Genomic DNA, 15,478 nt, shown 5'->3' with positions numbered 1-15,478 from the left:
TCTGTCTCTTTCGAGAAACCACTGCCCGAAGCTGGGTTGAATGCCCTTGTTGTTGACCAAAATATTGGCTCGGTAGGGCAGTGAGAACCCAAAGTGGAGCCCAACAGACCAAAAAGACACCACCAACAGTGGTGGGCCAGTCCTAGCCACAGTGCCAGCTGGAGAGTGACCAATGACCACGTCACTGAGAAAGTCGAGGTGCTCAGCTTAATTAAAGAATGAAGACAAGATGTGTCACTGTGACCCCAGCTGCTGTCAACAGGAGTCATCAGAGTCTCCCAGGACCAGGAAACCTGAACATTTTCCTTGGAATAGGTGACAAGCAAGGATTCCACCGAACAACGAGAAGGAAAACAGCACAAGGAGGAAGTCGTGAACAGCAAAGCTCGTGAGCTCGAGGAGCAAGAAACACAAAAAAGCAGAAGACTGAGCTGGAGGGAATGATGCAGGATGTCCAGATGTAAAGTGCGACCAACCAAAGGAGAATGTGTTATTCACGCTTAGATGAATGGCCTGTTTCTTAATCCATAGTGTAAACCAATAAAATAATATCGGGAACAAAGGGATGTATCTTATATTTTGTCCTTAATGTGTGTGTGTCTATGCTCTAAAAAAGATAATCTCCTCTGAAAAAAATACATACAGGTATGTAATTGGGTTTTGTCTTATCTTGGACCAAAAAAATATGCAAAACAATGAAAAATCAGATTCAAAACAAAAAGCACAAAGCAAGAGACAAAGCCATCCCAACGACAACGTACACATGGATGAACAGAATACCTCACCTCCTGGATTCACGCTCTTGAATTTCAATTTAAGGTTTTTTTTTTTTTTTTTTTTTAACGTTTATCTGTTTTTGAGAGAGGGAGAGAGACGGAGACAGAGAGACAGGGTGTGAGAGGGGGAGGGGCAGAGACAGAGGGAGACACAGAATCTGAAGCAGGCTCCAGGCTCTGAGCTGTCAACACAGCCCTGACGCGGGGCTCAAACTCACGAACCTCAAGACCGTGACCTGAGCCGAAGTCAGACACCCAACTGAGCCACCCAGGCACCCCTCAATTTGAGGTTTTAACATTTGCCATATGATGGCCAAATCCAAGAGATCATATACATGGATTATTTTAATGCTTGAAATTCTCTGCTTCCCAAAGTCTAATTTCAACATTCCATTACTTTTTTTTTTTTTTAATGTTTATTTATGTTTGAGAGAGAGGGAGAGAAAGAGAGAGAGGATGGGTGGGACAGGGGCAGAGAGAGAAGGAGACAGATAATCTAAAGTGGGCTCTGAGCTGCTTCGGCTGCCAGTTCCTTCTGGATCTGCTTTCGCTGCACAAGGTCACCTTCTTCCTTGGGGCCACTTGCATCCAGTGGCCACTGAGTGAGGCTAGGATAAAAAGCCCAACTGTCCCAACCTGATATGGACAACCCTGGATGGCAAAACTTGTCTAGAGCTCTCCCCCAGGTTGCCTGAGGCTTTCTTGCTCTTACATCACCACTCCCACCCTCTTTCTTCTAAGAGATATTCGTCTCTTATTATCTTGCCCTCAAAATTCCAATGTCGTGCACCAGAGAGTCTAACATTTAATGGCAGAAATGGTCCCAGAAAAGAAATGCACCGTTGGAAACGAAGGTGCTAGCAAGTACATATCTATGAGGCATTTGAGACTATGGTGTCTCAGCAAGTAAATACGAGAATGACGATATCGGATGGCTATCGCTAAACACCGTTAACGCACCAGAGCTGGGGCCCAGCAATACACAACTGGAAACCAGGCCTGGAAGCCCCAAGGATGCTTCAATTACACACAAGAGCCCACGCCTGTAATAAAGGTCTCCGTGTTCTCACACATGCAGATAAGTTTCTTCACGTGTAAAGTTAGCCAATGATGGTATGACGTCTACGGACAATTTCAGGTCTGCATACAATGACTATATTCTAATACTGGCTAAAATGCACTCTTAACCGTTAGGTGAGGAGTTTGTATTTAATCAGGCTACCAAAGGGGTGCCTGGGTGGCTCTGTCGGTAAAGTGTCCAACTTCGGCTCAGGTCATGACCCCGTGGCGGGCTCTGTGTTGACAGCTCGGAGGCTGGAGCCTGCTTCTGATTCTGGGTCCCTCTCTCGCTCTGCCCCTCCCCTGCTCGGGCTGTCTCTCTCTCTCTCTCAAGAATAAATAAAACATTTTTAAAAAATTAAAAAAAAAAATCAGGCTACTAAAATCAGGTGCATTATCTCACAGTAAACACCTGATAACTTTTCAATAATTCTTTTTCTGGCTAAACTATTGAAAGGAGAGCCTTCTGCAGCTGTTCATGGAGTAGCTCCTGCTGACCACATGACTCCTCCATGTTTTCCATTCTTTGCTGCAATTCAATTTTCAGAGATCACACAAATAGCATATGCCACTATTCGTTTGTTTTGGTTCTTTCCTTTCTCATGCGTGAATGATTTACAGGTGATCGAGCCACTCAATTCTGAGTCCTGTGCCCTTTTGCAAATACTTGTGGGCTCACGAACTTCAAGCAGAAGTTTGCTGGACCCATCTGATTTTAGACAGGAAGCAGGGGACTGTGTCGGAGAACTGTTTCTACTACAACTCTGCAAAACAGGCAGGTTAATTTCTTATCAGAAACCATGCAACCATTGCAAAACAAAAATGAAAAGTACATAATGTCAGCCCTAGAACAGCCACTAAAAGTAAATAAATAGATAAATATAACTAATACGACAAGTGTGTAGAGAAAGTGGAATACCAAAGGTATAAAATCAGTAAAAAAAAAAAAAAAGTAGGAGTAGTAACAAATGGACATAGTGACTGATGTGGAAAACAAAGACAGAAGGAAATGGTAGAAAATCAAATTTCCTGGGGCGCCTGGGTGGCTCAGTCAGTTAAGCATCTGACTTTGGCTCAGGTCACGATCTTGTGGCTCAGGGGTTCGAGCCCTGTGTTGTGGGCTCTGTGCTGACAGGTCAGGGCCCGGAGCCTTCTTCGGATTCTGTGTGTCCCCCTCTCTTTGCCCCTCCCCTGCTCATGCTCTGTCTCTCTCATTCTCTCTCAAAAATAAACATTAAAAACTTCAAAAATAAAAACAAAAGAAAATTAAATTTCCTTATAACCTGCAGCCCATTGACAAATACTTGGGGCAGTCTGAGTATAACTTTTCTCTAGGAACTCCCTACTGTCTTAATGTTAATGCTTTGCTGGAGGGAAAAACAACCTTGGCTTGACAACAGCTGGGCCTCCAGGATCCTGGGAGTCTTCTTTAGTACGTGAAAATCTTTTTGGAAACTTCCCCTTACCTTTATCTACCCCAACTCCCAAGTATATAATCAGTAACTTCTCACAATTCCCCAGGCAGCTCTTTCTGGCCACGGGTCCTGTCCCCGTGCTTTACTAAAGCCATCTTTTTGCACCCAAGACGTCTCAAGAATTCTTTCTTGGCCTTCGGCTCCAAATTCCCATCATCACCCAAAACTACATCAGTGAGTAGATAGGAAATACAAAATCATGGTAGCTTGAATTCAACCAATGTCAATAATGACACCAAATACAAATTATGAAAACATCCCAATTATAAGAGAGTTTTCCGGACTTAATTTGAAAAGTCTGCCATAAATACATGTGATCCGCAAAGAACGAAAACACACTTTAAAGACCCAAAGATGAAAACTCAAACACTGGGAAAGAAACACCATGGGAAGACTCATCACAGAAAACTGGTGTGGCCCTACTAACTTCAAGACAAGAATTATTGCTGGTGAGGGAGGGGTCTTTCCCAATCATGCAGAGATCAATTCATTAAAAGACATGAAAAACTAAGTGTATATAGACCTAAGAGCAGAGCTTAAAAACTCATGAATGAAAAAAAAAACAGGACTACTAGCAGCCATATTTATTTAATAAAAAAATGAGTGGAAAGAGAAAAAAAGAAGAAAAGAAAAAAAACAGAACAGAAAAGGCCAACAAACAAGCCCACAGTTAAAGCTGCAGATTTCAACAGCTGTAGCTCAGGAGCTGATAAAATCATTAGATAAAAAGTAACTATATAGGAAATTTGAATACAACCAAGCTTCTTAAACTAACTGACTCCTGTTGAGCACTCCAGGCAAAAAAAAAAAAAAAAGAACAGATTTTAAAAAAAGATTTTTTTTTATCGTTTTATTTATTTTTAAGAGAGAGAGACTGAGTGCGAGCAGAGGTGGGGCAGAGGAAGAGGGAGACATAGAATCCAAAGCAGGTTCCAGGCTCTGAGCTGTCAGCACAGAGCCCGATGTGGGGCTCAAACCCACGAACTATGAGATCATGACCTAAGCCGAAGTCGGATGCTTAAATGACTGAGCCACCCAGGTGCCCCCAGAACATTAAAAAAAAAAAAATAAATGCACATCGACTATTCATCATAGTAGATATATATTAAACACAAAACAAATCTCAATAAGCTTGATAAATTAAAAATATCTTACAAGTGCACTTTGACCAAAAGGGAATTAAATGGAAAATAATAATAGCAATATACCTGGAAAATCCCCAAATAATTGGAAATTAAACAACATACTTATAATAATGCATTTTTCAAAGAATATATTAAAAAGAAAAATATTTTGAAGAGGTAAAAATGAAATGCAATATATCAAAATTTGTGAGAAGCAGCTAAAACAGTACTTAGAGGACAATTTATAGTTTTGGTGACTAGAATAAAATAGGAAAATAATAAAGAAATTCAACGAAACTAGAATTTGTAGTCTTCGTGAAGACTGATAACATCGTTGAGCTCTAGCTAACCTAACCATTAATAAACACACAAACACGCAAATTGTCACTAGCAAGAATGAAAGATTGGCAAAAATACACTGGGTGATTAGTAATAAGAAATCCTATGTAGGTGGGCACCTGGGTGGCTCAGTCGGTTGAGTGTCTGACTTTGACCCAGGTCGTGATCCTGTGCTTTGTGGGCTCCAGTCCAGCATAGGGCTCTGTGCTGACAGCTCAGAGCCTGGATGGAGTCTGCTTCAGGTTCTATGTCTCCCTCTCTCTCTACCACTCCCCCACTCTATCTCCCCAAAATAAACATTAAAAAAATTATTAAGAAATCCTATGTAGGAATACTGATATCAAGCAAAATACAACTCAAGGAAAAAAACTGAACATGACAATTAATTTATAATAATTATGATTTTTAAAAAATATTTATTTTGGGGAGAGCGCCAACAGGTGAGGGGCAGAGAGAGAGAGGGACATAGGATCGGAAGTGGCAATGGGCTGACAGGCTGACAGCAGTGAGCCCGAGGTGGGGCTCGAACTCACGGAACAGTGGGATCATGCCCTGACTTTAAGTCGGACGCTTAACTGACTGAGCCACTCGGACGCCCCGTATAATAATTATGATATTTATTCACCAAAAACCAATTTTATAAAATAAAAATTACAGAGATGCAAAGGAGACAGCAACAGGGCATCACAATAGTAGAATACCTTAACACACCACCTTGAGCACAAGACAGAGGAAATGGACAAAACATAGGAAGGATCCAGAAGATGGGAACACCATAATTAAAAAGGTACTATATATAGGGGCGCCTGGGTGGCTGAGTCGCTTGAGACTGGACTTTGGCTCAGGTCATGATCTCCTGGTTCGTGAATTGGAGCCCCGCATCGGGCTTACTGTTGCCAATACGGAGCCCGCTTTGCTCCTCTGACCCTCTCTCAGCCCCCCCCCCCAACTCTCTCTCTCTCAAAAAGAAATACACGTTCTATATTGATATATAGATATCAATGCATAAAATTATAGTCATTCCTATACAAAGTTCTATCTGTTTTAAAAATCACAATGAACAAGTTACTGCATGTACTATGTATGTACGTATGCATGTATGGCTGGGCTCGTGTTTGTGTATTTTGCATGTGTGAAAATATTCCTGCAACCTTTCCGTAAATCTGAATTAATGTCAAAATGTATCCTACGTCAATATAAGTAACTTTACACCCTGATTACAGAGAACACAACTTCACCTCTCATGCACAGGAACCAGTCACATACAGTGATCCTCCACTGGGTCACAAAAATCAGTCACCGAGTTCTATGTCAAATAGAAATATTATATAAACAACATTCTCAAAAAGCGATGTGATAAAACTAAGAATTAGCAGCAGAATTTAAAAGGCATTCCACATGGCAACTGCCCAACCTTTTATTAAACATCTCTTGAGTGGAAAGGGAAATAAAAATTGAAGTTAAACATCTTATAAAATGAAATGATAACAAAACACTACGTATCAGAATCGGTGGCATATATTAGGTTTAAGAAACAAAGGGGCTTACTTATAAGGCTTGTGTCCCACACCTCCAGACGAGTAGATGTCTGCACCCAGGCCAGAATCTTAAATGTTTACCCAGAGTCCTTAACGGGGTTCGATCACGTAAACCCTCCAAACGGTCTCAGCAGCACATTGCTCTCTCAAGGTTGTGACCTTCAAAATGGCTCTGGTGGATGGGGCCTACGTTCCAGGGACAGGGGAGGGGCGAGCAGCCTCTGACTGCTGCGGCCAACCCCGGGGTCTTCCTGATAGCCCCCTCCAACAAATATTCCTATCTGAAAAAAAAATAAAATAAAATACAAATTTAATGTCCAGCACAGAAAGTCAGAAAAAATAACAGCAAAACAAATGAAAAAGAAAGCCAAATCAAAGAGCCAAAAAAACAAAAGTAAAAATTAATAAGGCCACAACAGGAGGACAGTAGATCTCACTAATTAACCGAAACTTTTAAATAAATAAATATTTAAAAATATGTTGAGGCTCCTGGGTGGCTCAGTTGGTTGAGTGTCTGACTTCGGCTCAGGTCATGATCTCCCGGTTCATGGGTTCTACCCCTGCTTGGGGCTCTGGGCTGACAGCTCAGAGCCTGGAGCCTGCCTCAGATTCTGTGTCTCCCTCTCTCTCTGCCCCTGCCCCACTCGCATTCTGTCTCTCTCTCAAAAATAAACACATTAAAAAAATTTTTTTAAAGATGTAAACCACTAACTAACTTAATTATTTGGGGGGGGCCTGAAAGACAATATAGATTAAAATGAAATATTTTCTAAAATATAATAGTAATGTGTGCACATGTGTATATGTACATGTATGTGTTTGCACAAATGTAATGCAATTCTAAATAAGAAATGGTACCAAAAAAAAAAAAATCAAAGTGTTACTAAAAAAGATATCAAAATGAAAAATTAGAAAACATTATTTCTTTAAAATTTTTTTTAATGTTTATTTATTTTTGAGAGACAGAGACAGCATAAGTGGGGGAAGGGCAGAGAGAGAGAGGGAGACACAGAATCTGAGGCAGGCTCCAGGCTCTGAACTCTCAGCAAAGAGCCTGATGCGGGGCTCAAACCCACAAACCGCGAGATCATGACCTGAGCTAAAGTTGGATGTTTAACTGACTGAGCCACCCAGGTGCCCCAACGTTATTTCTTAATGATAATGAAAATACAACATATCGGACTTGTGACTATATCCACTTGTGACTATATCCTAAGTAATGATTAGGGGGCAATTTGTAGCTCTAAATGGATATATTAGAAAAGAAAAAGTTTGAAAATCAGGGATTGAAGCTTTACTCTTAAGAAGCCAGAAATACAACAGTAAGTTCAACCCGACAGAGAAGTTTAGTTGCCCCAAAGAGAAAGATCGACAAAGTCAGCATTTGATTCTTGAAAAATAATAATAAAATTTTATAATCTACTAGGTCGACTAAGAAAATAAGAGACAAATTACTTATCAGGAATGAAAAGGAAAGTTTCTTTATCAATCCTGCTAATATAGAAAAGGAACAAGGGGGCGCCCGATGGCTCAGTTGGTTAAGCATCTGACTCTCCATTTTGGCTCAGGTCATGACCTCACGGTTCGTGAGTTCGAGCCCCGAATGGGGCTCTGCACTGACAGTGTCCAGTCAGCTCGAGATTCTCTCTCTCCCTCTCTCTGCCCCTCACCCACTTGCACTGTCTGTCTCTCTCTCAAAACAAATAAACAAACTCCATTAAAAAAAAAAAAAGGAACAGGGGTGTTATAAACTACCATATCTTAATAAATTTGAAAATTTGGATTAAATGAGAAATCCTTTAAAAAACACACACACGCACACTTACCCAAAGTAACGCAAGAAGATATTTTCAAAATTGAATCATTCTTTCACAATGTAAGGAGTTGAATGTATCACCAGAAACCTTTCCCTGGAGGAGAAGAGGGACACATCCAGGTCTCGATGGAAAATTTTTCTAAGAAGTTAACTACTGACACTTGGCCAAGAGAACACTAGAAGGGCCAGCTAGTAATTTACAATGTGCCGCTTAAAGTGTGAAACGCCCCTGCCAGTACCTGGGGCCACCTTGTCTTCATTGTATAGCGATGTTGGGTTGATAGTTTACTTCTTTTTTTTAAATTTTTTTTTTTCCAACATTTTTTATTTTATTTTTGGGACAGAGAGAGACAGAGCATGAACGGGGGAGGGGCAGAGAGAGAGGGAGACACAGAATCGGAAACAGGCTCCAGGCTCCGAGCCGTCAGCCCAGAGCCTGACGCGGGGCTCGAACTCACGGACCTCGAGATCGTGACCTGGCTGAAGTCGGACGCTTAACCGACTGCGCCACCCAGGCGCCCCGGTTGATAGTTTACTTCTAATTTAACCAGTTACACAGACTGGTTTGGATAAATCACCAGCGGGGGGGGCGGGGGGGGTACACATGCCTCTGTATACTTTTACCTGGGCTTTCCTGGAACGAGTATTCCTTGCACATTATCTTGGGGGCTGATAATTCAAATACAAACAGTTACCTGTGTGATTGAAAAAGGACGATGGGGATCTACTTCTGGAATTTTCTCAGGCCCCCGATACTTTCCCTGCCCCTCCTTTATTTTCTCCTGCTGTACCTTACAGAAATACACACCCCAAAGGGTCTTGTGAGTCCTTTCAATTATCTGCCTCTATACAATTTATGGAATTAGCACCGTGGTAGAAGATTTTTTAAAGTCTCTCTGGCTCCACGGTTTTAATAATGGCCGTGGCTCTGTTTGGGAGAGAGAGAAATACAAAAGTTTGCAGAAGAAAGACCTGTTGAAGAACTACCGTTGCCAGCTGGGTTTTGTAACCATCCCTGGGGGTTGTCGCTAAAGCACCGTAGCCATGGACAAAAGGAAAACTTTATCTGGGGTTTTGGTGTTGGTATATCTCTATGAATTACAAGTACATTACAAAAGAAATTCTGGCTGAGGTCAGCCAAGAAAATGGTACCCTGGCTGCTTTGGGTTCATTCACCAAAAATGAAAGTAACTAAGAAATACTGTGGGCCACCAGAATTGCTGAGTTACGGCTGGCGATTCAGTCTGTAAGAAAGGGACATAACATCGTAAGGAGTTTGGGGGAAATCTGTTTTGATGGCTTGGGTCCCTGTCCCATCAATGATCACCAAAAAGATTATATAGGTAGCAGGCGGTTGGAGGACAATCAAGACTACCCAAACATGGGGAGATGTGGTCAAAGAGTTAGGGTGTTCTGTGAACGATCTTAAGGAACTCCCTCTTTTTATTTATTTGTTTATTTATTTATATTTATTTATTTAGAGAAAGAGAGCATGAACACTGAAGAGGCAGAGACAGAGGGAGGGAGAGAGAATCCCAAGCAGGCTCTGCGCCATCAGCACAGAGCCCGATCAGAGCTCAGTCCCCCGAAGTGTGAGATCATGACCTGAGCTGAAACCAAGAGTCAGATGCTTAACCAGCTGAGCCACCCAGGGGCCCCAAGGAACTCCTTGGACCCTCTACTGAAGCGGATTTTACACACGAATGTCAAAGATACACCCAAGTGGAAGGGAAGGTTAGGGTCTCAACCAGACCGTCAGGTCGCAGCAGCTTTTGCAGAGATTTGTATAAAGGGACAGACTCCCCATCCCCAGCTTATTAGCCAGGGTAAGTGTGGGGTTGTATAACGCATAATGAAAAAAGAATTGTACAACGCCAGTCATACATAGGAAGTGGAAGACTCCTTCTGAGGCCGTCGACCGTGTAGAAGCTTAATTAAAAATGACTTTTTTTAATTAAACCATCCCTGAAGAAATGAATAGAGTAATTGCTAACATTTTAGCGGAAAACTAAAGAGAGTAGATGATCCAGATGTTCCACCAACCTGTAGAGCTGCAACTGAACCGGTGAAGGTTCCTCTTTATGCTGCCATCAGGGGCTTTTTCAATATTTGATGAGTAGTCAAAGGAGGAATCTACAGTTCCTGCAAAGCCAGAGTCACCTGATATGGTGGGAGACAAAGGAGAGAATTATGATCCGGACCGATGGGAGGGCCAGGGTCTCTTGGCCCAACTCCTGAAGATAGCTTGGCGTCGTGAGCAGTGAGGTATAGACCATGTTGCTGGAAACTTTCTCCCAGACTTCCCTGATGTCACATTTCTTGCACACATCTTGGTGGATCTTCAGGCCAAGAAGCATATGCCGTGTGATTGAGAAAGAAGCCTAGGGCACTATGTCCAGAGCCCAATGCTTGCCTATGCTTTTCTCTGATCTAGCATATCCTTTACCTTTAACGGCTTATGTGAGGAGTCTGAGCGTCCCTTCTGACACCTGACCTGGTGCGATCCACCCAAGTTTCCGACGTGTTTTAGGGGGCCAGCACTATTTGCACACCAAGTCGGACAAGGGCATGTCAAGAAATGAAAATGATAGAACAACATGCCTCATAAGCATGGATGCAAAGTCCTAACCAAATGTTACCAGATCAAACCCAGGTAACCATGGCTTAATTGGCCATGAACTGGTCCGAGAAGGCTGGCTAGCATTCCAAAATCCAACCGTTTAATTAAGCATCATAACCACTAGTGATGAATGATTATTTCACTAGAAGAAAACAATCATTTCGTAACGTTACCTATGCATTCATAATAAAAACTATCTGCGGATTAAGAAAAGAAGGGAATCTTTCAATACGATGAAGGATTTAAAAAAAAAACACACAGCTAATATCGCTCTTCATGGTGAAATAGAGAATGCTTTACCTCTGTGAGTGGGAAAAAGAAGGAAGTCCACAATCAATATAGGCATTCAGCATTGTTGTCTTAGCAGTTCACAAATGGAGGAAAATGACTTAGAAGTCATAATTTTTAGAAAGGAAAAGTTAAAACTTATTCGGAGGAATATTTTCATAACGTTGGGAAAAACAAAGTATTTTTCAAGCAGGACCATTTAGGGGTGCCTGGGTGGCCCAGTCAGTTGAGCGTCCGACTCTGGCTCAGGTCATGATCTCACAGTTTGTGAGTTCGAGCCCCGCGTTGGGCTTGCTGGTGTCGGCACAGAGCCCACTTCGGATCCTCAGTCCCCAACCCCCCCCCCCCCGCCCCTCCCCTTCTTGCGCTGTCTCTCAAAAATAAAACATTAAAAAAAATAAAGCAGGACTATCCACAAATGAAATTCCATTTGTGAAAAGGAAGAGTGAGAAACTAAAAATCACAAAATAAGAGAACACACCCATTGTGTACTTCCACCGTAGATCGATCTATCTATTCAGCAAAGGACTCATATTAATAATATATGTGAAATACCACCAGTCAATAAACGAAAAGCATACAATTTGATTTTTTTAATGGGTAAAAGATCTCAATAGGTATTCCAGCAAAAGAACTTCCAAATGGCCAACACGTATGAAAAGATGTTTAACGTCATTAGTCGTCTGGAAACGTAAATTAAAATCATGTACACGCACCAGAATGCCTGTTATTAAACCGAGGACAATGTGGGCGGCTCAGAATTCTCACATACTATTGAGACGACTGTAAAGTTGTACGACCACTTTTCATAACTGTTTGATAGTATCTACTACAGGTAGGGAAGTGCCTACTCTAAGACCAGCACTTGGGAGTGTAGGCATAGATACACAGAAATGAGTGCTAACGTCCATCGAAAGACCTATAAAAGGATGTTCACAGCAGGTTTAGTCATAATAGCCTGAATGGATACATAAATTATGGTGTATATATACAGTGGAATACCACACGACAACAAATAAAAGTGACCCATTGCCATGCCGATTTCACAGATAATGTTGAGTTAAAAAAAAAAAAGGAAAAATATGATGTGCAGAGGCACAACACAGAGGCTGTGACCCTGGGGCGGGCTTAGCCATGTGCCTCTGTTCACGTGGTCACTGCCATTGCCCAGCCCTTGCTCTGCCTCTCCACTACAGGAAGAACTATGCTGTGTTTCTTGGAGAACTTATAACATTATAATTATAATATTGCAGCTTTATCATTCCAAAACATTTTCAGTAAGTTAAAACAGCATAATTCTTTTTTAGAAACAGAGGGTATTTGAGGCTTCCGGGCTGTTCCAGCAGAAGCTTGCACTTGGCTGAGGGCTGAAGTTCCTCCTCTAAATCATCCAGTTCCTGCTCTTTGGAGAGGTCCAAGAAAACCTCTTCTGGAAACGAATAGAATAGAAGGAGGCCACACGGCCTTCAGTAGCTCCGGACTGAGTGCAGTGTCTACTCACAGACGGTACTTTAATATTCACGGCTGATATAAAACCACAAATCCTGGGGCACGTGGGTGGCTCAGTCAGTTGAGCGTTCAACTTGGGCTCAGGTCACGATCTCGAGGTTCGTGAGTTTGAGCCTCGTGTTGGGCTCGCTGCTCTCAGACAGTCAGTGCAGAGCTCGCCTCGGATCCTCTGACCCTCTCTTTCTGCCCCTCCCCTGCGTGCACGCTCCCCAAAATAAAACTAAACGCTTAAAAATTAATAAGCAAATAAATGAAATCACGAAGACCGACCCACCTGCTCCAGGGTGGGCTGCGAGAGGCCGTACTCCTCCAGGCTGAAGTTCCGTGAACTGCGGAAGGGTGGGCACACTTTGGGAGTTCGTATATTTTAAATCTGGATGGTTTACTGCATCACCTTAGGACACAAACAGAAAATACGGGCAAATCTTAAATGAGGTGAGGCGACTGACCCCATCTTTCAAAGTTTACTGTTTTTAATGTATTTGTTTTTTTTTTTTAGGTTTATTTATTTTGAGAGAGACAGAGAGGGCGCAGGTGGGGGAGAGAGAGAGAGAGGGAGAGAGAGAATCCCAAGCAGGCTCCACACTGTCAGTGCAGTGCAGGGCCCGACGCGGGGCTTGAGCCCACGGACCCGTGAGATAGTGCCCTGAGCCGAAATCAAGAGCATGCTGATTTGCTTAACCAACGGAGCCACCCACATACCCCGGTAGTGAGCACATCTTCTAGCTAACAGACACACGTCTGCTTAGGTCTGGGGGATGGAAGGCACTTGTGTTACGCTTGCGTGGTGCCCACTTTTTGAGATCTCTAAGGGGGGAAACAGCCCCAAGGTTTCCGTCCCCGCACGTGAGCCAGTGCTTAGCAGAGCTGACTCGGCAGCCAGAAGGAAGGAAGGGAGGAAACGACACCTAGAAAAGGGAAGCGTCAGAAGATTGCAGAGAGGGTGGCTCAGTCGGTTGAGCCTCTGACTTTGGCTCAGGTCATGATCTCGTGGTTGGTGAGTTCGAGCCCCGTGTCGGGCTCTGTGCAGAGACTGCTTCGGATTCTGTGTCTCCCTGTCTCTGTCCCTCCCCCTCCCCCACTCACACTCTATTTTTCCTCAAAAATAAACATTAAAAAATAAATAAATACATAAATAAATAAGTTTATAAAAGACCGCTATGGCTATCAAAGGAACAGATAGATGCCACTCGGGCTTTTTTTTTTTTTTTTTTTCCCCAAAAGCCATTACAACTTGCCCCTAATCGAGTTGAAATATCCTTGGAGTTTAACAAAATAGACAGGCAAGTGCAGGTATGGTCCCTCTAGGAGCCCAGCAGATCGGAAATGTGCTGCCACGTGTCCCAGGCCAAGAGTGGTCTCAGTGTCAATCTGGGGAGTGCTGTGAATGACCACATGGCCCAGAAAGTCGGGGTGCTCAGTTTGGAGAAGACAATGGTGTCACAGCGACCACAGATACTGTCCCCAGAGGTGAGAAGAGTATCTCTCTTCCCGCCTGATGGGATGCTGCCCAATAAAGCCAATTAGATCTCCAAATTTACCCTTGCATTTTGTTTTTTAACAAGGGGAAAAATATGTTGTCTCTGTCCTGTGATCTCTGTCCCTCTGGCAACCCTGAGCTTTCTGATGGTTTGGCCTCATTGCCTTTTTTTCTTTTTATGTTTATTTATTTTGAGAGAGAGAGAGAGAATGAGGGAGGGAGACAGAGAAAGAGTGGGGGAGGGGCAGAGAAAGAGGGAGACACAGAATCCGAAGCAGGCTCCAGGCCCTGAGCTGTCAGTACAGAGCCCGACGCCGGGCTCGAACTCACAAGCCGTGAGATCATGACCTGAGCCAAAGTCAGACGCTCAACCGACTAAGCCACCCAGGTGCCCGAGTGGCAACATTGTTTTAGAGTGTCATATCTTATAAACTTATCCTGGGTGTTGTTAGATTACATATTATTTATCTCATCCATCTACCTGTCCTGCACTTGGTTTGTGTCTTCAGTTAACATTCTAATGGATGTGCTTTTACTGGCTCTGTTATGTCCTAATAACCCTAAAAGCTCACCTGGAAAAAAATATGTTAATGATAATGGAAAGATTAGAAGTCTCAGTATGTGGCAAGAGCTATGTTACGTGCTTTATATACAGTATCTCATTTAGTTTTCAAGCTGAGAGGTGTAATTATGATCTCCTCTCTCTCTCTCCCTTTCTTTTCTTTCTTTCTCCCTTTCTTTCTTTCTTTCTTTCTTTCTTAATAACCCTAAAAGCTCTCCTGGAAAAAATATATTGATAATTTAAAGATTACAAGTCTCAGTATGTGGCAAATGCTGTTAGTATCTCATATAGTTGTCAAGCTGAGAGGTAAGATTCCGATCCTTCCTTCTTTTCTCTCTCTTTCTCTCCTTCTTTCTTTCCTTATTTACTACTTATTTTAAGTAGGCTTCATGCCCAGCATGGAGCCCAATGCGGGGCTCAAACTCACAACCCCAAGATCAAGAGTCAGATGCTTAACAAACTAAGTCACCCAGGCGCCCGTATGATCCCTTCTTTACAGATTTGGGGACAGAAGCTCTCAGGGTTAGGATTACTTTCCCAAGTTTGCACACTTGGGGAATGACAGCCACATTTGCAAAGCCAGCTTTGTTGAACGGAGGAAGGCAGAAGTCAGCAAAATAGGCTCTTTCTTCTTGTAAAGGTTGGTCAACATTTCAGCATGTACTCGCAAGGCCTCAAGGCAATTTCCTCGTGAACAGTGCTAAGAAGAAAACCACAGGCCCCACATAGTGCCCCTTAGGGCATGTACAGAAAACCAGGCTTTTTCTCTTAATTAATTTTTTAATTTAAATCCAAGTGAGTTAACTATAGCGTAATCATGATTTCAGGAATAGAATTCAGCGATTCATCACTTGCAACACCCAGTGCTCAGCCCAACAAGTGCCCTCCCGAA

The 15,478-nt window shown here is 42.7% G+C and overlaps 1 protein-coding gene across 6 annotated transcripts in view; it reads right to left on the bottom strand.

Annotated features, from left to right (window-relative positions):
• Positions 1–15,478, bottom strand: part of ABCA8 (ATP binding cassette subfamily A member 8) — a 92,991-nt gene that overhangs the window by 76,761 nt on the left and 752 nt on the right. For all 6 annotated transcript variants that reach the window (XR_009255382.1, XM_058705484.1, XM_058705485.1 and 3 more), the window contains exons 2-4: positions 12,819–12,938; positions 10,171–10,287; positions 6,322–6,592 (exon numbers count right to left, since the gene is read on the bottom strand). The gene's annotated coding sequence lies outside the window, so the exon portion shown is untranslated. The remainder of the gene's footprint in view (positions 1–6,321; positions 6,593–10,170; positions 10,288–12,818; positions 12,939–15,478) is intronic.

Source organism: Neofelis nebulosa, chromosome 16 (genome assembly GCF_028018385.1).
Source record: "Neofelis nebulosa isolate mNeoNeb1 chromosome 16, mNeoNeb1.pri, whole genome shotgun sequence".
In the NCBI taxonomy this organism is placed as follows: Eukaryota; Metazoa; Chordata; class Mammalia; order Carnivora; family Felidae; genus Neofelis; species Neofelis nebulosa.
Note: the sequence above shows the minus strand (reverse complement) of the source record. Positions and strands in the feature narration are given on the sequence as shown.